Raw genomic sequence first — 21302 nt, forward strand, 5'->3', positions numbered from 1 at the left:
TGTCATACATGTGTCCAATTTAGGTATAGATGCTACAGACACCAGGGATGAGGACTGGGCAATCTAATAATGTGTTTCCCTATTTAAACAACAAAAGCTTCTCCATCAATACGCAAGAATGGAGCTAACACCAGTTGGCAAACAAATGCATTAAGTGCACTTGCTGGAAATCTATCATTTTCCCCCCGAAAACTATACTGATTCTATTGATAATGTAACTCAATGTTCAACTGGTATTACTTGCAGTGGAAGCAGGAGTTGAAAATCTTGCAAAGGGGTAGGTCTGGAGTTATCCTCCCAATGGAAATGTTTAGAGTATTACTCCTAAGGACATCCTGCGCCAAAAAATTAAAAATTCTGGCCACAATATTTTAAAATTCTGCAAGTTTTATTTGTTAATAAATAAAGGCAGAGGCTCCAGCCTGGCAGTGGGAAGCACAGAGCACTGGCTGCACGAAGGTGGGAGATCACCCTGCAGCTCCCACCCCCACGACACAGACTCAGTAGTGTGGCGTAGGTGAGAGGATTTTGTGTGGGACAATCGGGGTGCAGGCAGCTCAGTGGGGGGGTCTAGGTGTAGGGGATCTGGATGCACACAGGCTCATTGGGGGGGGTCCAGTTGCAGGGGCAATAGGACTCTGCAGGGGCTTCCAGGTGAAGGTGATTGGGGCTCAGTGGCAGGGCCGTCTCTAACTTTTTTTTGCCCCAGGCAAAAAAGAAGAGAGCCGCCCTGCAGTACCCCTCCCCCCATGAGCGCCGCCGAAATCCCCGCCCCCCAGCACCACAGCACCCGAAGCCCCGCCCCCCAGCACCGCACCGCCCGAAGCCCCGCCCCCTCCAAGCGCCACACCGCCCGAAGCCCCCGCCCCCCTCCGAGCACCGCACCACACCAGACCCCGCCCCCTGAGGGCCAAGCTGCCTGAAGCCCTGCCCTCCCGAGCACAACCCGAAGCCCCCGCCCCCTCCAACCACCGCGCCGCCCAAAGCCCTGCCCCCTCTCCGAGCACCATGCTGCCCGAAGTCCCCGCCTCCCCTCCGAGCACGGCGCCGCCCGAAGCCCTGCCCCCCCAAGCACCGCCTGAAGCTCCCGCCTCTGCTCTGAGCGCCGCACCACCGAATCCAATAAATAAATAAATAAAAAATCGAGTGCTGCCCTGCCCCAAGGTGCCGCCCCAAGCACGTGCTTGGTTGGCTGGTGTCTGGAGCCAGCCCTGCTCAGTGGACAGGTCTGGGTATGGGGGTCTCAGCAGAGGGGTCTGGGTGCTGGGGAAGTGGGGCTTGGTGAGGTGGGGGTCTGGGTTCAACTAGTTGGGGGTCAGTGGCATGGGTGTGGAGCACAGGGGGTGCAGAGGGTGGGGCATCAAGGTGGGGGTTTGAGTGCAGGGAGCTCAATGGGGAGAGGTCTGGGTGCAGGGGTGGGGTACAGAGGCAGGGGGTCTGGGTGAAGGAGGCTCCAGGTGCAGGGGTTGAGGTTCAGTGGGGTGGCTTTCAGGTATGGAGGGCATGGGAAGGTTCTGGATGTACCGGGTGAGGCTTGGCAGGGGTGTCTGGGTATGGGAGGTCCAGATGTACTGAGGTTGGGTGGATGGGGGAGCAGCTCCCCCTACAGTGACCCCTCCTCCCACAGCTGAGGAGCGATGGGGGCAGGAAGCTGGGGAAGATGCTGAGCCTCCTGCAGCTGGGGGAGGTTTCTGGGGGTGGGTCTGACATAGCCCCAGCAACTCCTTGCAGAGGAAGAGAAAGTCCCATCCTCTTCTGTCTTCAGCCCAGCCGGGACTAGCAGCTGATCCCAGCTCAGGGTAGGAGCCACTGACTGGGGTGTCCCCAGCCCCATGGTGATTTACCTCTCTGTCGGCTGCTCCAGCTGTCTGAAATGATGTACATGTACTGCTAGGGAGTTGTGCATGACTGCTCTTACAGCTTCCCTTTGCTTCCCTGTCAGAACGTAATTTTTCTGCGAGGAAGCAAAAACATCTGCAGGAGACATGAATTCTGCATTTGCGGAGTGGTGCAAAATTCCCCCCGGAGTAGAGTATGCTCATTGTAATGTGGCCCATTCCAAAGGCAAAAATTGCTCTTCAAAGGTACTTTTATGAGCCCTAGAAATAAGTCACCTCTGGCAGGAGTGATTTTGCAGTATTTTGAGAGGAAGTGATTCCGCTAGAGACAGGGAATTTATCTCAATCTTTCTGTTAATCTGGGGGCAGAATTTTAAGAAGGGGCTCCCAAGGAGTTTATGAATGTGTATCGTATTGTGGGACCCAAAACCCAACACATTTGCTCTACCTTTGGTCTCATTATAACAGTGTAGGAAGGAATTGTCATTTCTAGTGGTCTTATAAGAGCATTCTACAAATATACTGGTGAAATTTGTGTCTGGGTGTTGCAACTACATTATGCATCACGCCTATGCTTAATTCAATACCTCCTTTTATCTCCCACCCTGTCCCCTTTTTGCATTGCTGGTTTCTAGGCAGCTGTTTCCAATTTTATATATTTGCAGTGTATTATTTCACGGCCCATCTCTAAGTAAATTACTTTGAATATATCCACATTGATTCTTGTTACATTGAGTTCTGTTGAATTTCTAAGCTCTTTAAATTGTTCTACAGTTTTATTTGATGGTCTTCTGTTTATAACTCTTCCTAATTTTATACCATCAGCAAATCTCAGATAATTTATTAAAATATTTCATAGTATTAGCTACAATAAAGAACCCTATAGAAACTTAGTTGATACTTCATCCAAGTTTGATGTCCCATTTATGGCGATTGACTGTTTTCATCAGTTATTCAGTTTTATATTCATGCTATCACTTTATCTAGACATCTTTCCAGTTTTTCAGATTGCAACTGTAAGCTCCTCAAGTTGGGGACAATCCTCTCTTGAATGTCTGCAAAGTGTTTAGCATATTGTAGGTGCTACCAACAATAAATGATGATAATATCTCATGCAAGAACTTTTCAAAGGCAGAACTGAAATCCAGGATCCAAGTGAAGTAAATGGGAGTTTGCCTGCATAATGATCTCAAGATTTGGCCTACGATATAGTATATGTATTATGTTCCCATTATCTATTTTTAATTTATTTTATTTAAAATAAAAAAAAAACAGATTTGCCTGGTATGACCTGTATTTATAAACCTATCGTGGTGCTATTAGCATATGCCACTGCCCATCAAGTTATGATTGTCTAAGCATTTAGAGATCTGTTCACTTATTGCCAACTTGGATAATAATTCTTCTTATCAAAAATTCTGCCCATGGTTTCAAATTGATAAATTATTCTTCATTTCTCTAAAATTCTGTGGTACTACAGATTCAGAATGGCTTGTATGTACCAACTCGCAGGTGTTGCATTTCTGTGATAGGCAAGCGATGATCCCTTTGTGTTTTCTGTAGACTCTGTGGGGATTTTTTAGGATGATATTTGCTTTAGTACTGGAAGTCAGTTTGAATGGCATCCAGTGATCCAGAATCAGGAATGATTATTACAGGGGAGAGATTACAGGTAGGAAGGGCATACATGGTAGTTTCTCTCCCGATGTGAACAAAAATAACCATCAGAATCTGCACAGAAGACTTTTGTTTGAGTTTTGATGCCTCTGTAAATTCTACAGCTAGCAGAAAATAAGGGAAAATGAAAGAAACATGATAAATATGTGTAAACCCAAGATATGTATTGAATATAGTAGAAGAAGATTTCAGCTGGGTGCTGTTGGACCTGTAAAATTGTCTCCATTGTTATTGCTGATATAGCAGAGATGCCTTTTCCTTGGGGATTAACCAACCCCAGAGTCAGTGCAAAGCCAAAAAGGAGTACATCTTGTGAGTTTGGGAGGAGGTGTATCCTCACTATAAGGGTAATAGTGGGAATTAAAATAAGAGGGAGTATAGCTCCTCCACCCATGCTACAGACAAGCTTTTGAGCTACACAGAGCTCTTCTTCAGGTCCGGGAAAGTTACTCCAAGCGTCACAGCAAAATGCAAGATGGAACATATTGTTTAGCATAAGTAGCACATACTGTAAGGGACATTGAAGGTAGAGTGGCCCATAGGTTTTAACAGGCCATTCTACCTTGAATGGTCCCTAACAATATGTGCTAATTGCTTATGCTACACAATCTGTTCCACCTTGCATTTTGCTGTGACGCTCAGGGTACCTTTCCCAGACTGAAGAAGAACTCTGTGTGGCTCAAAAGCTTGTCTCTCCCACCAACAGAAGTTGGTCCAATAAAAGATATTACCTCACCCCCCCTTGTCTCTTTAATATCGTGGCACTGACACAGCTACAACTACACTGCATACAAAGTCTAAACATTTGATATTTATAATACTATGGATTGGAAACGAGCCATGTGGCACTACCCAGCTCTGCATACACTCTGTCATCTGCTGTGTGCATGTTTGAGGACAGCAGCTCCTTTCAGATACACTTCTGTTCCATTTGCTTTGTCCTGCAACCACAAGATAACGCAAAACCTCATCACCAGCTGATGTTGAAACCCGTGACAACAGCCATCAATATTGGTGAGCTTTCCCTCCTAGACAGATGTACTTTAACCACTGGTTATTATTTTATAGATACAACATGCCTATTGGGCTCCCTAAGCACATGTACAGGATTCAAAACAAGTTGACTCAATCATAATTCAGTCAGCTGTTTTCATGACCACCCAAAGAAAACAAGAACTTTAGATTCCTCTAGCTAATTTCCAAACGCAAATGCCCCATGTAAATAGACATGCCTTGCAGTTTTCTCTGAAGGTAAACAAACTAAGTTAGACCACTGAGGGGAGTAAGATTCAGCAGGGCTGGATTAAGGCAGGGGCTTTAGGAGCTGCAGCCCAGGGCCCCGGCTAAAGGGGGGCCCTGCAAAAATAAATCACAAGCAGCGATCTCCAACTCTGGGCCACTAAAAGTCCAATGGCTCAGCAGAGCTCAGGGCAGCTGCCTGCATGCCATGGCCCTGCCCTACTCATGGAAGTGGCTGGCTGCTGGCACGTCTTTGCGGCCCCTGGAGAGGGGGGAGGCGGCTCCACGCGCTGCTCCCACCCCCAGCACCATCCCCAGTGGCGCTTGAAGGTTCGGGCAGCGCATGGAGACACGCTGTCCCCCTCCCCTCAGGGGCTGCAGAGACGTGCCAGCAACCAGCCACTTCCGGGAGCAGCGTGGGGCTATGGCCGGCAGGCAGCCTGCCTGAGCCCTGTTGCGATGCCAGCCGGGAGTGACCCATGGTAAGCACCTCCCGGCTGGAGCCTGCACCTTGCACCTCCTCCTGCACCCCAACCCCCTGCCCCAAGTCAGAATCCCCTCCTGCACCAAATTCCCTCCCAGACCATGCACTCCCTCCCACACCCCGCACTCCCTCCTGCACCCCAATCCTCTGCCCCAGATCAGAATCCCCTCCTGCACCAAACTCCCTCCCAGAGCCCTCACACTCTCCTGCACTCCAACACTCTGCCCCAGCCTGGAGCCCCCTCCTGCACCCAAACTCCCTCCCAGGAAAAAGACTTGTATACAGGAGCCCCACAAAATCTAATAGCCCTGGGCCCACAGGAGAGTTAATCCGGCCCTGAGTTTCAGAGTTAAATGTTGTACCACTGGTACCAGTTGTCTGCAAGCGCCTGAGGACAGGAATGTGTTGTTCCAGCCCTTATGCTTAACTTTGGGATTTGTTAACTCAAGCATCTCAGCTGTCAGGACAGAGCACTCAGAGAGAGGCAGTTCCAAAGGGTCTGGAATTAAGCCATATAGGGCTTTATAGATCAACACCAATATCTTGAATTGTACCTGGAAATGAATTGGAAGCCAGTGCAGGCTTTGGAGGACACGTGTAATATGCTTTCTGAATGAAACCACCACTAAGTGGCCAGCTGCATTTGATGTTTCTGAATGGTCCTCGGGGATAAAAATGAATGAGAATGCATTACAGTAATCCAGGCTGGAGATGACAAAGGTTTGAATAACTGTGGTGAGGTCTGGATCTAAGAGGAAAGATTGAAAACTCCTTGCTAGACTTAGATGGGGGAGAGGTGAACTCCGTAGTTACTTCATCAAAGAGACAGTACCTATGGACTAAAAAAGGTCATCACTAAAAATAAAATAGAAGATGAATATAGGCAAAGAACTAAAGAACAATTTCTCTCCTTCACCTCATTTTCCTCCCCATCGTAGTATGGTGTTATTGTGAATTCTTACCCCACAAGCTTTTTTATATGTTAGAATTCAGAATAAACTTGACTTTTCTATCGTCTCTCACCATCTGTCATCTGTTTTATAATTAAAGGAACAATAAATGGAGGCAAGAGGGAAGCAGCCTTGTATGATTCATGCCTCTATAACAACATAGTTAGATCAGAGATACAGCCCCTAGGCCTGAGCACTTTATGCAAACAAAATACAGATTGTTTTGGTGGCAGCATAAAACATTTACTCTTCCTTCTTGAAGTAGGCTGCCAGTTACCTTGCTGCACATGAGGACAGGGGTTGGTGACAGAGGTTGAAGGAAATATCTGCAGTATGAGACTTTGTATTGTCTAGTATACTGATCTTTCTGGTAAATTAATTGTGTTTTGTTTTCATTGAGGACACTTTATTTCAGGGGGGAAATTATGCTAACAGCTGCTTTGTTTTCCTTATTGCTTAAATACAAATGTTAAAAAAAAAAAGCTTGCTTAGTACAGGACATGAAACACTTTGTTCTGTGAAGATATTCAGGCTACAGGACAAAGGGATTTTAAAATACTTTTAAAACATTTTGAATGGTTTTCCAACGTTTTTGTTTTTGCCTCTAAAGTTAATGGCCATTGAAGGCCTCAATCAAGATCAGGGCCCAGTTGTGCTAGGAATTCTTTGTCCTGAAGAATTTCCAGTCTAAAAACATAACAGAAAAGACAAAAAGACAAAATAGATAAAAAGTGGAAGAAAATAACTCTCTGTTGTACAGCTAGATTAAATGACTTGCTGGTGGTCAGTGCTGAGAACTATCATAGAATATCAGGATTGGAAGAGACCTTAGGAGGTCATCTAGTCCAACCCCATACTCAAAGCAGGACCAATCCCCAGACAAGTATCAGGGGGTAGCCGTGTTAGTCTGTATCTACAAAAACAACAAGGAGTCTGGTGGCACCTTAAAGACTAACAGATTTATTTGGGCATAAGCTTTCATGAGTAAAAACCTCACTTCTTCGGATGCAACCGAAGAAGTGAGGTTTTTACTCACGAAAGCTTATGCCCAAATAAATCTGTTAGTCTTTAAGGTGCCACCAATCCCCAGACAGATTTTTGCCCCAGATCCCTAAACAGCCCCCTTAAGGATTGAACTCACAACGCTGCATTTAGCAGGCTAATGCTCAAACCACTGAGCTATCCCTGCCTCCCTAAACTGGACCTCCTGAGTTCCAGTCCAGGGCATAACCAGAGATCATCTTTCCTCTCCGTAGATAAGTTTTATTTAAAAATAAATTCCTAACCAATCAATATTTCTGAAAGACAAATGTCCTAAAAGAGAAAAAAATTCTAAATAAAATAATTATAAAGCATAACCTAACAAGAAATATGTGAAACAGTTTACACAATATGTGTTCCCAACAGCAGTTCCCAACAGTTCCAGGCCTTACTGTTTTCTGTCCTCAACCTCAGTTCCCTTCCCACCTTCATATACTGTCACTTTGTGTGGTTTTGGAGTAAAATTTTCAAAAACATTTAAGTGATTTAGGAGTCTAAGGCTATGTCTATACTACCCGCCTGAATCGGCGGGTAGAAATCGATCTCTCGGGGATCGAATTATCGTGTCTCGTTGGGACGCGGCAGTCGATCCCCGAATCGATGCGCTTACTCCACCAGCGGAGGTAGGAGTAAGCGCCGTCGACGAGGAGCCACGGAGGTCGATTTTGCCGCCGTCCTCACAGCGGGGTAAGTCAGCTCTGATATGTCAAATTCAGCTACGCTATTCGCGTAGCTGAATTTGCGTATCTTAAATAGATCCCCCCCGTGTAGTGAAGCCTGCCCTAAGTCCCAGTCTCAAAGGTGATGTATAGCTAGATACACAAAGGGATATAGGCATCTCACTGCCACTTTAGGGCCCAGATCCACAAAGGTATTTAGGCTCTTAACTTTCATTGATTTCAGTGGAAGTTAGGAACCAAAATACCTTTGTGGTTCTGGGAGTAGGAGCCTAAATACAATATTTAGGTGCCACTGAATTCCTCAGAACCCCCACTCAGCTGTTGCCTAACCCTGGAGACACCTATGTTTCTGCCAGTAAAGTCCCTTAAGCAGCTAAATTTCCACCAGTGGGCAAGCTCAACACTTCCTAAATCCTGACGCCACCAGGCTGCTCTGCTTCTAGTGCAGTTACCCCGAAGCCCCAGTGGGATTCTAATGCTAAATGTTCCTCCAACTAGCTCACCTTTGGGGCCCAGTCCAGTAGGGATTCACACAGTGAGGAAGAGATGGTGCTCTTATGCCCAAGGCATTCCCTGGGATGTAGGAGATGCAACTTCAGGTTCCCAGTATGCCTTGGGCCCTACCAAATTCACAGTCCATTTTGGTCAATTTCACAGTCATAGGAGTTTTAAAATTGTAAATTTCATGATTTCAGCTATTTAAATCTGAAATTTCACAGTGTTGTCATTGTAGGGATTCTGACCCAAAAAGGAGTCGTGGTGGGGGAGGGGCTCAAGGTTATTGTAGGGGGGTGTTCGGTACTGCTACCCTTACTTCTGTGCTGCTGCTGGCAACAGTGCTGCCTTCAAAGCTGGGCAGTTGGAGAGTGCTGGTTGCTGGCCCACAGCCCAGCTCTGAAGGCAGAGCCACCATCAGCAGGAATGCAGAAGTAAGGATGGCATGGTGTGGTATTGCCATCCTTGGAACCTCAGTTAGCAGCTGCCACTCTCTGGCCGCCCAGCTCTGAAGGCCTGGTATGATATTGCCACCCTTACTTCTGCACTGCTACTAGCAGGGCGCTGCCTTCAGAGCTGGGTGCCCGGCCAACAGCTGCCATTATCTGGCTGCCCAGCTCTGAAGGCAGTACAGAAGTAAGGGTGGCAATACTATGACCCCCCTAAAATAACCTTATGACCACCCCCTGCAACTCACTTTGGGGTCAGAACCCCGAATTTGAGAAAAGCTGGTCTCCCCCATGAAATCTGTATAGTATAGGGTAAAAGCACACCAAAAAAAAAAAACAGATTTCACGGTCCCTGATGTGTTTTTCATGGCCCTAGTCACTGAACTACAGGTTATTTCTCAATTTCTTCTGTTGACGCTGTTCCACTTTGTATAAATAATTAAATATTCTTTGGTGTAGGGACTGGAACCCTGGACTCTCAAGTGCATGCCCTAACTACTTGGCTACAGAGTCATTTTCACTCTCTCCCTGGCCCAATGGATACTGAAGTCTTCCATAGAAAGTGGTTAGGGCACTCACTTGGGATGCAGGAGATCTGTGCTCAAATCCCTCTTCTAAATCAGACAGCATAGGGATTTGAACCTGGGTCTCTCACAACTCACATGAGTACCCTAACTATTGGGCTGTTGGTTTTAAGGGAACAGCTGTGTCATCACCATAGTTTTTCAAGAAAGGACTGACCTGATGCCTAATTCCAGGAGAGATTTCACACCTGTGAACCCTGAATTGAGGGAGGTGCCCCCTTCCCGCCTGCAGTTAAGCACTTAACTACCTGTGAGGGGCAGGGCCTAAGCCCAACTCTTCTCCTCAGCATTTCTCATTGACTAGCTTAGGCAGCTCCCCACTCAGCTCTCTGGCTTCTGTGAATCCCCCCATTCTTAGACACCTCACTCTCCCCAGGCATTGTATAGGGAGCCTAGGTGCCTGACTCAGGGCTGTGTATTCCATTAGGTGTCAGGGCATATAAATGTTAGGTGTGGTGACGCCTAAATCTTTTGTGGATCTAACCCTTAGGAGCCTAAATCAGACTGGTTTCAAAGGGAGCTAGGTGCCTAAATATCTCTGAAGAGCTGGGCGTTAGGTGCTTTTGAAAATTTTATCATTGGTCTAATTTAGGTCTTGATGCAAGAAAGGGGTTAACCCTTTCCTTCTAGTGCAAGCAGGAAGGTCCACCCTCATACATCCTTTTGTAGGATTGGACCTTCGGGTATCAATCCTGCAATGAGCTCCATCTCTGGTCTCCCTCTCTTTCCCTCCTCTGATGTCATTATTACATCCTATATCTCTTATTCTAGTAGGACAGTCTTTCCCTCCATCTATTGCCAGCCCCTGCACACAAGGGGGAAGAATTTCTCTTTCCCCACTCCCTTGAATTAGCACACATTCTCTTCCTCTTGCTTCTCACATGACGCACACATCAAACTGCTCCCCACTCCCTCATGTTATCTTAAGTAATTAAAAAATTCAAAATTAATTAATTAAGGCTTACAGCAGGATAGGGTCCCAGCACTGGCAGCTAATGCTTTATCCCACCATGTAGCCCTGCTACTTGGAAATATAGTCTCTTCACAGAGACATGATTTACACACCTGAGACAGCCATGAAATGTGCCAGTGTGTTGCTCATGCAGCCAGCCTCAGAGCACATGTAGGATATTGTGAGAGTAGCAAGTAGAGCTGTCACCACTCAGTAGTGCCATAATAATAGTTACTTCCTCATTTAAAATATTTATGCTCCTCTCCCATGTAATAGTGCAAGGAAGAGACGAATACTTGAATATCTGTGCGATTATCTCCACGATAATGCATATTTCTTGCCATCTTTTACGGGGGCGGTGGGGCTAGCGATGCTCAGAGTAGGAGGTGAAGTCATCTGGAAAAGATGCAGTGCAAATCTCTTTGCGTGTACTGTGTGGGTGTATTTTTTAGGGCCTGACCTTCCTGTGTCTCTGTGAGTCTTTCAACCTATAAAGATTATAGCAGAATAGACTATGTTGCCATTGTTACGTAACCCTGGATCTTCAGTGTATCTGTTTCCTTGCTGACAAACTTAGGCCTTGGCCACAGCTACGAACTCCTTATCCTTAAGGATTTCATACAGTATGATTGCTATCTGTGGTGTTTGTAGCTATGAAACTGAAAGGAGGGGTGCTTCTGCATACTGCACCTTTAAATGGAGAGCTGCAGAGGTGACTTTGAGGCAGCTGCCATTTTGTGTTTACTTTCAGACACAGAAGGTTACTGAGTCACTGTGCTCTCTCTCATACGGAGACTTTATATTTGTTCTTTCCCTCCATTGTTTTGCTTAAACTGAAATAAGTCATCAGGCTTTGCTCTTTGTGCAAGGGAAAACTGAGCATATCCCAGCTGTCTACATGTGGTTCCCAGCCTCCCAATGCTTTGTTTTGTTTTGTTTTGTTTTTTTCTGTGCTGTGCTGCCGTCAGCTGGTTCCTTTGCCTGTTCTGTGCTCCTACCCCCTCTCATGGAGGGAGAGTTAATATGGAAACTGTCAGGATTAACTAGCACTGATTTTCCCAACAAAAGCTCCTCTGATTTGGAGGGCAGCACACAGCAGAAGGGCAGTCATCCATGACTTTTTCCACCCACCTAACTTGTGACCATATCGCCCCAGTTTCTCCATATTTCATCAGCCTCACAGATCTCTCTCCTGCCTGAGATGTACATAACTCCTGCTGGGAAAATATCACCTATGTTTTGCTTTCCCATGCAGAGGGTTCTCATCAACATTTTGAAATAAGCTCCAAACAAGTGAGCCTCAGAACAGATGGGAGCACAGGAGCAACAACACAAACTCAAACGTAATAGGAGAGAGAGAGGGACAGATGGAGAGAGAGACAGGTCAATGGAAAAAAGTGGAAGGGAAGGGGAGGACAAGAAGAAGAGGAGAAAACCAGTGTAGGAAGCAGATTAGCATGCATCATATAAAAACTATCCAGAAAACTAAAAATCATTTAAAAAAAATACTGTAAAACACATCCAGAAGATTGGGTGACTGCATGAATCACAAGAGTAGCAGAGAGTGGAAAGTGAAGATTCAGAAAGAAAATGACAGATGTAGCTCATTTTGCTGCATAAACCATTGTACAAAGAATCTGGGGTGTGGTGACTTAAAGAAAGCTCTGGTGGAGTGACCAGCCTCTTTTAAAAAAATTAACACTTCCAAAGTTTTGCTAAGCCAACCTGGTGGCCTAAAGGGAGTGCCAGTCCCTACAAACTCCCATTGTGCACTAATGGTTGGGAATATCAGACACATAAGGCTGGAGGATTTCTCCTGCTGCAACATTGGACCCTTGTGGTTGCATCAAGACAGAAATTTGGCCTATGTTCTTGGTGTATGGCACAGGAAATATAGGGGTCTTGTGGCCAGGGCTGTGCAGTGATGCCCTGATAATACTCCATCTACAGAGTTAGAACGCCTTCCTAATGGACAGGGGGAATGTGATGGTATTTCAGGATGGTCTAAGGGTTAAGCTTAAGGCCCAGGTCCTCAAAGGTATTAGGTGCCTAATTATCAATGATTTCAGTGGGAGTTAGACACCTAAATACCTCTGGAGATTTGGGCCTAACTCCCCTCCTCACGTCAGTCTGAAAATCCATTTCCTTTCCGGGGATTGGTCTCTGCTTTAAATGAACAAATATCTGAGGCAATTCACAAGGGGATGAAGGACTCTCTCCCAGTTGCATGAAGGGGAGGGTCACCCCAAATCACAAATTATCTTTCTCAAACTAAGATATCCAGTATTAATCTCATCTTTCTGAAAAATGTCTTTTTAACCGAAAAAATACCATTTTCATTGCAAAGGAAAACAAAACATGGAGTTTCAACAAGAAATGAAGTCATTAGACTTGCAGGCAAAAATGCTCACTGGCAATTGCCATGCACGCATCTCCAAATACATCTGTTTTGCTTCTTTCTTGACATCTGATTAAAGTGTTGCTATCCTGTCTCTTAATTAAAGTGTTTGGAGGCGAGGCCCAAATATCACTTATCTCTACCAAGTTCACTAGCTCCATACTTCTCCTCGTACAAATATGTTTTGCTATAAATTACTGGCACTGTTTCTGTTGATAGTCAGTATAATCAAACATTTGTAAGCATGCTGTCTCTTCAATCTGTTCAGTTGATGCACTTTACCTGATCTTTCATTAAAGTAATCAAAACACTTGCTGTGCCGCATCTAATGAATGTTGCATGTATGATTAAGTACTTTCATTCATATTGCAAGTTTGATTTAATGTAATCTGCCTTTCAGACAGCCATTAGCCTAGCTCCTGCGTGAATTCGATTAATTGGCTGAATTCTTCCAGATGTCCATTAAGTATTACAGGAATTTCTATGTAAAAACAGCAGGGACTGTCTAGCAGAGAACCAAACAATGATATGTTATATTGCTGCCATGACTTACAAAAAGCTGGATTCATTTTCATTAATAAAACATCTGTACTCCTGCACAGCTATGCATCAAGATGCATTTATTTTATATGTTTATTTCTTTTATGACTATAAATAGATAGTTAAACAGAAGCACAGTGTGTTCAGCTAGAAGATACACAAAGAAATATATTTGAAATGGAAATAGAAATAAAAATAGCACAGCTAATACTTAAAATAAGAATTAGATATTATAGCGGGCAAGGCAGTGACCATTATAGCTGAAGGCTGCATGGCATTTTCTATTCTGAGGGTCTTTTTTCAGAAAGTTATGAATTGCAAGATATTCACCGTTTGGGCTGAAATTTCCCAGGCCTGGTCTCTGCATGCAGACATGATTTTCCTCTACAGTTTGAGCAAAAATGGCCCTACCATTTTTCAATGACAGGAGCTATGGAAAATATACATTTCACCATTATAAAAAGGGATTATTGTAAACAGCATCACAGTCAAAATAGCTGCTGAAGTTTGGTTTGTTTATTTGTTAATTTATTTAGAGATGTTTGTTTTGGTTTGGTTCTGGTTTGGGAGTTGAGTTGGGGGATTGTTTGGGGTTTTGTTGTTGTTGTTATTTGTTTTTGTTTGTATGTTTATGTTGCAATTTGGAAGTGAAAGTCTTTACTGCAGAGCAGTGCATAACTTTGGCTCAGAGGAAATTGGTTTTGATTTGACTGTTTGTAAATTATATACAGAGCATGTGCAGCAGATATTTGAGTTTGTGAAGTGCATACCTGAGGAATGCTGTACTATACATGCATATATAGCTAACTTAGCTTTGCAGTAAACTGCGGAGATCCCCCAATTGCTCTAAAATCTTCCTTGTTCCTGCTGCTTTCCCCCACCAAAATGCCCCCTTATCCTTGGGGAATGTGCATTGGACTGGGAGCCATGATGGCCTGCAGCTCCTCTGCCAGCTCTACTCTTGACGCATGTAGGAGCTCTGCAGGAATTTAACGCTGACCTGGTGAAGCTTAGAAACTTAACATAATCCTCATTTGAGGATGTATTTTGTCCCATTGAAATCAACAAGATTTAAACATACATTTAGAGTTACACAAATACTAATGTGCTCTGCTGAGTCAGAGCTTTACTCCTGCAGTTAAGCTCCTGCCCAGATCCTAGTGTCTCAGGACCACTCAATACTATGGAGCCTTTCTCCTGTGAAGTTCAGCGGGGCTGCGTTAGTTCCACTGTGTGCTCCATGGGACCACTTTAGCAGTCTCCACCAAAAGGGACATGCTGAATCAGTCCATCCCTACGCTACCCTGGCTGTGCTCTTTACTTCGTGCTTCCCACACTGCAGCGGTGCAGGCTCCTTGAAGAGGTACTGCAACCTCCAGCTGTGGAAAGCTTGCAGCTGCTTTTCCCTATTGCAGACTTCCAACTGAAAGACTTTTCAATACCCGGGACCTTTCCATCTGGTTCAGATAGCAGAAGCTGGTGCAAACAATGGACAGTGAGGCTCTGCTGTATAGGTGTAATAGGTGCTTTTCTCTCTGGGAACATTCAAAATTGTATGTTAAAATGCCTTTTGGGGAAGGAGTAGCCTATACAGGAGGGATGATCTCCACCTTAACAAAATGGAACCAGACTGCTGGCACATAGAATTAAAAAGATTTTAGAGGATTTTTCAAACTAAAGGCTGAGGGAAAGCCAACAGGTGAGGAACAGCACACAGTTTGGGTGGAGACATCACTTAGTGAGGAATTTATTAAAGGGGGAACTCTATATCCTAGTATAGAGGATAGGAAAGAGGTTGGTAAAGTAGAGGTAGGAGCTAGTGAGGAACAGTAAATGTAAAAGAGTCCCATTTAAATCTAACACATGAAGGCAAGCAACTGTATATTGACAAAGTGCTTGTATACAAATGGTAGAAGTCTAAATACCAAGTTGAGTGAACCAGAGTGCCTAGCATTGAATGAGGATGTTGATATAATAGTTTGATATAATATGATATAATATAATATATCACAGAAACTTGGTGGAATGAGGATAATCAATGGGATGCAGAAATACCAGGGTACAAAATATATAGGAATGACAGAGTAGTTGCACTGGTGGGGGAGCATATGTTAAAAAAAGAATGGAGTCATTTAAGGTGAAAATATTAAATGAATCAAACTGTACCATGGAATCACTATGGATAGAAATTCCATGCTTGAATAATAAGAATATAGCAGTAGGAATATACTGCTGACCATCTGACCAGGATGGTGACAGTGACTGAAATATCAAGGGAGGTTAGAGAGGCTACAAAATAAAAAAACACAATAATGTTGGGTGATTTTAACTATCCTTATATTGTCTGAGTAAAAGTCACCTCAGCAATGATATTTCTAGAAATGCAGAGATAAAATGACTGCTTCTTGGAGCAGATAGTCTTGGAACCCTTAAGGGGAGAGGCTTGGGCAGCGGGTTAACCACCGGCTGGAGGAGTCTAGCCCCGGGCTGCTCCGCCACCCCACCCGAGGACCTGCCCTCCTTTCCCCCCCCAAGCCCCCCCCCCCCCCCAGCATGGCCACCAGCCCCTCCCCCCCAACCCCAAAGTACAGGACGGTTGGGCAGCGGGCGGCCCCCCAGTGTGTGGCCCCCTCCGGCCCCCAAGCACAGGGTAGGCAGCCCCAGTGCCTCCAGCCCCACCCCCAGTATTGGGTGACCCCAGCCACCCCAAGTCCTGGCCACCCTAGCCCAGCCCCAGCACACTGCTTCCCTGAAGAGGAGCAGGCAGCAGCCTGCCTGGGCTGAGGCCAAGCAGGGAAGGGCAAGCAGGGCTTTGGGGAGGAGCATGGGCAGGGCCACGCCGGGCTGTTTGGGGAGGCACAGCCTACCCCAGCCTATGCAACGCGCCGCCCATGAGGAGAGACAACTTTTCATTTAGTCCAAAGTGGAGCACAGGAGCTAGTCCAAAAGATAACTCGAAAACTGTTTGCTAATAGTGGCCATGATGTAATTAACTTTAGCATCTTTCTAGGGGAAATCCCGCCCAAAAATCACTAAAGTAACATTAAATTTTAAAAAGGGTAACTACACAAGAATGAGGTTGCTAGTTAGATGAAAACTAAGGTCACCAGGGTAAAATGCCTGAAAGAAAGTTGGAGACTACTTAAAAACACCATAATAGAGGTTCAAACTAAATGTATACCTCAAATCCAAAAAGACACTAGTATGACCAAAAAAATGCCAGCAGAGCTAAACAGCAGAGTAATGGAGGCTCTTGGAGGTAAAAATGCAGCCTTTAAAATTAGGAAGTCAAATCCTAATGAGGAAAATAGGAGGAAGCACAAACTCTGGCATGCAAAATGTAAAAGTATGGTAAGGTAGGCCCTAGAAAGAATTTGAGAAGCAACTTGCTACAGATGCAAAAACTAACTGTAAAATTTCTTTAAGTACATCAGAAGCAGAAAGCCTGCCAAACAGGCAGTGGGGCCATTCGATGACAAAGGTGCTAAAGGAGCACCCAAGGAAGACAAGACCATTGCAGAGAAGCTAATAGGAATTCTTTGCTTTGGTTTTCCTGCAGAGGCTGTGCGGGAGATATCCACATAAGAGCTATTCTTTTTTAATGTGTCAATAGCAGAGATTTTAGAACAAACTCAAATTGCAGAACTACTAACTGTAGTATGTAACCTGTCACTGAAATCAGCCTCTGTATCAGATGACTGGAAGGTAATTAATGTCATACCATTTTTTTAAAGGGTTCCAGAAGAGATCCTGGCAATTACAGGCCAGGAAGCCTAACTTCAGTACTGGGCAAATTGGTAGAAACTATAATAAATAACAGAATTGTCAGACACATAAATAAACATGATTTGTTGGGGAAGAATCAGCATGGCTTTTGTAAAAGGAAATCATGCCTCACCAATCTATTAGAATTCTTTGAGGGAGTCAACAAGCATGTGGATAAAGGTAAGCCAAAGGCTCTTCAGGAAACTAAGTAGTCATGGGATAAGAGGGAAAGCCCTCTCATGGATCAGTAACTGGTTGAAAAATAGGAAACAAAGGGTCAGAATAAAGGGTCTGTTTTCACAATGGAAAGACGTGAACAGTGAGATCCCTCAAGGATCTGTATTGGGACCAGTACCATTCAACATATTCATTAATGATCTGAAGAGTAGACTGAATAGTGAAGTGGTAAAGTTTGCAGACAATAGTTAAGTCCAAAGAAGACCGTGAGGAGTTACAGAGGGATCTCACAAAACTTGGTGACTGAGCTACACAATGGCAGATGACATTTAACATTGATAAATGCAAAGTAATACACATTGGAAAAAATAATCCCAACTATACAAATAGAATGATGGATTGTAAATTAGCTGTTATCACCCAAGAAAGAGATCTTGGAGTTACTATAGATGGTTCTCTGAAAACTTCTGCTCACTGCACAGCAGCTGTCAAAAAGACTAACAGAATGTTAGTAACCATTAGAAAAGGGATAAAAAATAAGACAGAAAATATCATAATGCCACTGTATAAATCCTTGGTAATTCCACACTTTGAATACTGCATCCAGTTCTGGTCGTCCCATCTCAAAAAGGATATAGTGGAACTGGAAAAGTTCAGAAAAGGGCAACCAAGCTGATCAAGGGTATGGAATGGTTTCCATATGAGAAACTAAAAAGATCAAAGCTGTTTGTTTAAAAAAAAAAGAGACAACTAATGGGGAATATAAGAGAAGTCAATAAAATCATCAATGGTGTGGAAAAAGTAAATAGAGAGTATTATTTACTCTTTCCCACAATACAAAAAAACAGGTATCACCCAATGAAATTAATAGGCAGCAGGTTTAATACAAACAAGAGGAAGTAGTTTTTTACACAGTGCACAATTAACCTGTAGAATTCATTGCCATGGGATGTTGTGATTGCCAAAAGTGTAACTGGGTTAAAAAAAGAGCTAGATAAGTTCATGGAGGATAGGTCCATCAATGGCTATTAGCCAACACGGTCAGGGACGCAACTCAATGCTTGGGACAACCCTAAATCTCTGAGTACCAGAAGCCAGGATTAGAAGACAGGTGGATCACTCCATAAGTGCTCTGTTCTGTACACTCCCCCTGAAGCAATGGTATGGGCTTCTGTTGGAGACAGGCTATTGGGCAAGATGGACCGTGATTTGGCACCAAAAAAATCCAACCTATAATCCTGCATCTTGGCAGAGGATTAGACTAGATGAGTGGTTCTCAACCAGGAATACATGTACCCCTAGAGTTATGCAGAGGTCTTCCGGAGGGTACATCAACTCATCTAGATATTTGCCTCATTTTACAATTGGCTACATAAAAAGCACTAGCAAAGTCAGTACAAACTAAAATTTCGTAGAGACAATGACTTGTTTATACTGTTCTATATACTATATACTGAAATGTAAGTACAATATTTATATTCCAATTGATTTATTTTATAATTATATGCTAAAAATGAGAAAGTAAGCAAATTTTCAGTAATAGGGTGCTCTGAAGCTTTTCTATTTTTATGTCTGATTTTGTAAGCAAGTAGTTTTTAAGTGAGGTGAAACTTGGTGGTACGCAAGACAAATAAAACTCCTGGAAGAGGTACAGTAGTCTGGAAAGGTTGAGAGCCACTGGACTAGATGACCCTTGTGGTCCCTTCTAACCCTATGGTTCTATGATTCTATAACAAAAGGTATTTCGACTTGATAAGATGTAATTCCTATTTTTTTCTAACGTAGTGAGTTCTCTATATAATAGTTTCCTCTCTATTTACGTTTTTACATTTGTTTCCTTTTCTTTTTCTTCTCTCTCTTGTTTTTTTATTATATTCTCTATTGCGCTCCTGTAACATACATGGATATAAAATCTTATAAGTCATGTGCACTTTTTTAGAGTTCAATGCTATTTCCATTCTGTATAAATAACATCTTAATAAAAATATTACATAACAATAGTTATGCTATGAGCCATTACCACAAGACTCCTATAACTTGTTAAAAGAATGAACCTGGAAAATGAATGCATTTCAGCACAGTATACCAAAATCTATGCAATAATTCACTTAAATGGTTTCAAACAAATAACAGTCGAAAGCAAAATCTGTTGCCCCAATGTATGTTCTTTGTTCCAAGCTTATGCATCTGAATGACTGCACTAATATTTGTAATAAGTAGATGTTTTATTGTCTGTCAAAGCTTCAGACTGAAAAGCAGTTTGTGGAACTGAGAATTACACAGTGTGCAAAGAGGTGAATAAGAAGCAGAAAGAAGTATGACACATGCTTTACCTTTCTGAAGCCACAGTAGTGCTGAACAGTTGCATTCAGAGAAACATTTCCCTCCTTTGTAAAACATCAGAAATCTGATTCACACCAAAATGAATAATAATTGCTAGATTTTTAAGCATAAGAGATGTGTGTAAATATCATCCATATATGACTAAATTAAAAATTAAAAGCATCTGAGCAAATTAAAGCCATTGGTAATTTACAGTACAGTATTTTTTTATCCTAAGGCAAATGTGGACAAGTCACAACTTCTTTTGAAGCCTGAGGGATTGAAAAATTGAATCAGCAGGCTTTGTTATTGATGTTTTTCTAGCACAAATGTTTTGCAATCTCTGTCTTTCATGTGTCTCTTACAAATAAGTAGAATTGTGTGATGAATCATCTTAGCTATTAATTCATTTAATGGATTCTTATCTCACCCAGTGAAGTCAAAGCAATTTTTGTTTCTGTAGCAATCCCAACCTCAGTGGTAAATATTGCACCCAAATACCAACTTTTTTGGAGGTTCACTATATTTGCTTTGTGCCTGAGACTCCTGTAATATTCAGTCATTTGTTTTGAAGAACAAAATAAAGTTAGACACCTTGGGCTAGATCCACAAAGGGGATTGACTTAGGCTGAGTGTTGCACTGCCTAACTGTAGGCACCCTGCTGCCTAATGGAATCCACAGGCCTGAGTTAAGTGTCCAGGCTCCTCAGACAATGCATGGAGGAGTGAGGCACTTAAAAATGGAATCTACAAAAACCAGCAACCTGATCAGGGAGCCACCCACACTAGCTAATAGGAAATGCTGAGGAGAGGGGTGGAGCCCAGAAGCAAGGTAGATTTGGGGAATGCCTAGTTTGAGGATTCTGCTTAGGCACGAGATAGGTGTCTCGATTTAGGTAGCTGTGTACATGCTCACTGGCAAATTTTTAGGCACCTTGGAGACTTTAGTGATGGAAACTTAGGCCTCTTGGGACTTTTGGCACCTACCAGGTTAGATGGCAGCTGAGTGAGGGGTTGGTGGTTGAGGCGGGGGGGTTGAGGATCTAAATTTTTTGGATTTAGGCACCTAAAGCGGATGTTAGGCACCAAAATCCTGTAGCAGACCTTGCCACTTGAATTTATCATGATTTCATTCACATATTTGTAAGATGTACTTCAATGTAAAGGCTTGAATTCTTTGTGAAGGGTTCAAAAGAAAAATTGACCTCTCTTCATAACCATCATCCCTGGCTGAGGAAAAACATATATGTGAAAACCATGTTATAGTCTATCTTTACTCCATGCATGGAACCCCATGTAAATTAATGGGAGCTTTCAGCAACGAGAGAAAGCACTATATGAAATATTTAACATTTGTCAAACCTTTATAAAAAAATAAATCTAACAGGGACCATTACAAGGCGAGAAGCAAATGAAGCAGCCACTGTAAAGCACAGAAAAGTGGTGCATTTGGAACAGTCAAACAGGAGTAATTCAGGTGAATAAGTAGGTCCCTACCAAATTCACACTCCATTTTGGTAAATTTCATGGTAATAGAATATTAAAAATCTTAAATTTCACAAGTATCAGAGGGGTAGGTAGCCGTGTTAGTCTGAATCTGTAAAAAGCAACAGAGGGTCCTGTGGCACCTTTGAGACTAACAGAAGTACTGGTAGCATAAGCTTTCGTGGGTAAGAACCTCACTTCTTCAGATGCAAGTAATGGAAATCTC

Source organism: Trachemys scripta, chromosome 4 (assembly GCF_013100865.1).
Source record: "Trachemys scripta elegans isolate TJP31775 chromosome 4, CAS_Tse_1.0, whole genome shotgun sequence".
Taxonomy (NCBI): domain Eukaryota; kingdom Metazoa; phylum Chordata; order Testudines; family Emydidae; genus Trachemys; species Trachemys scripta.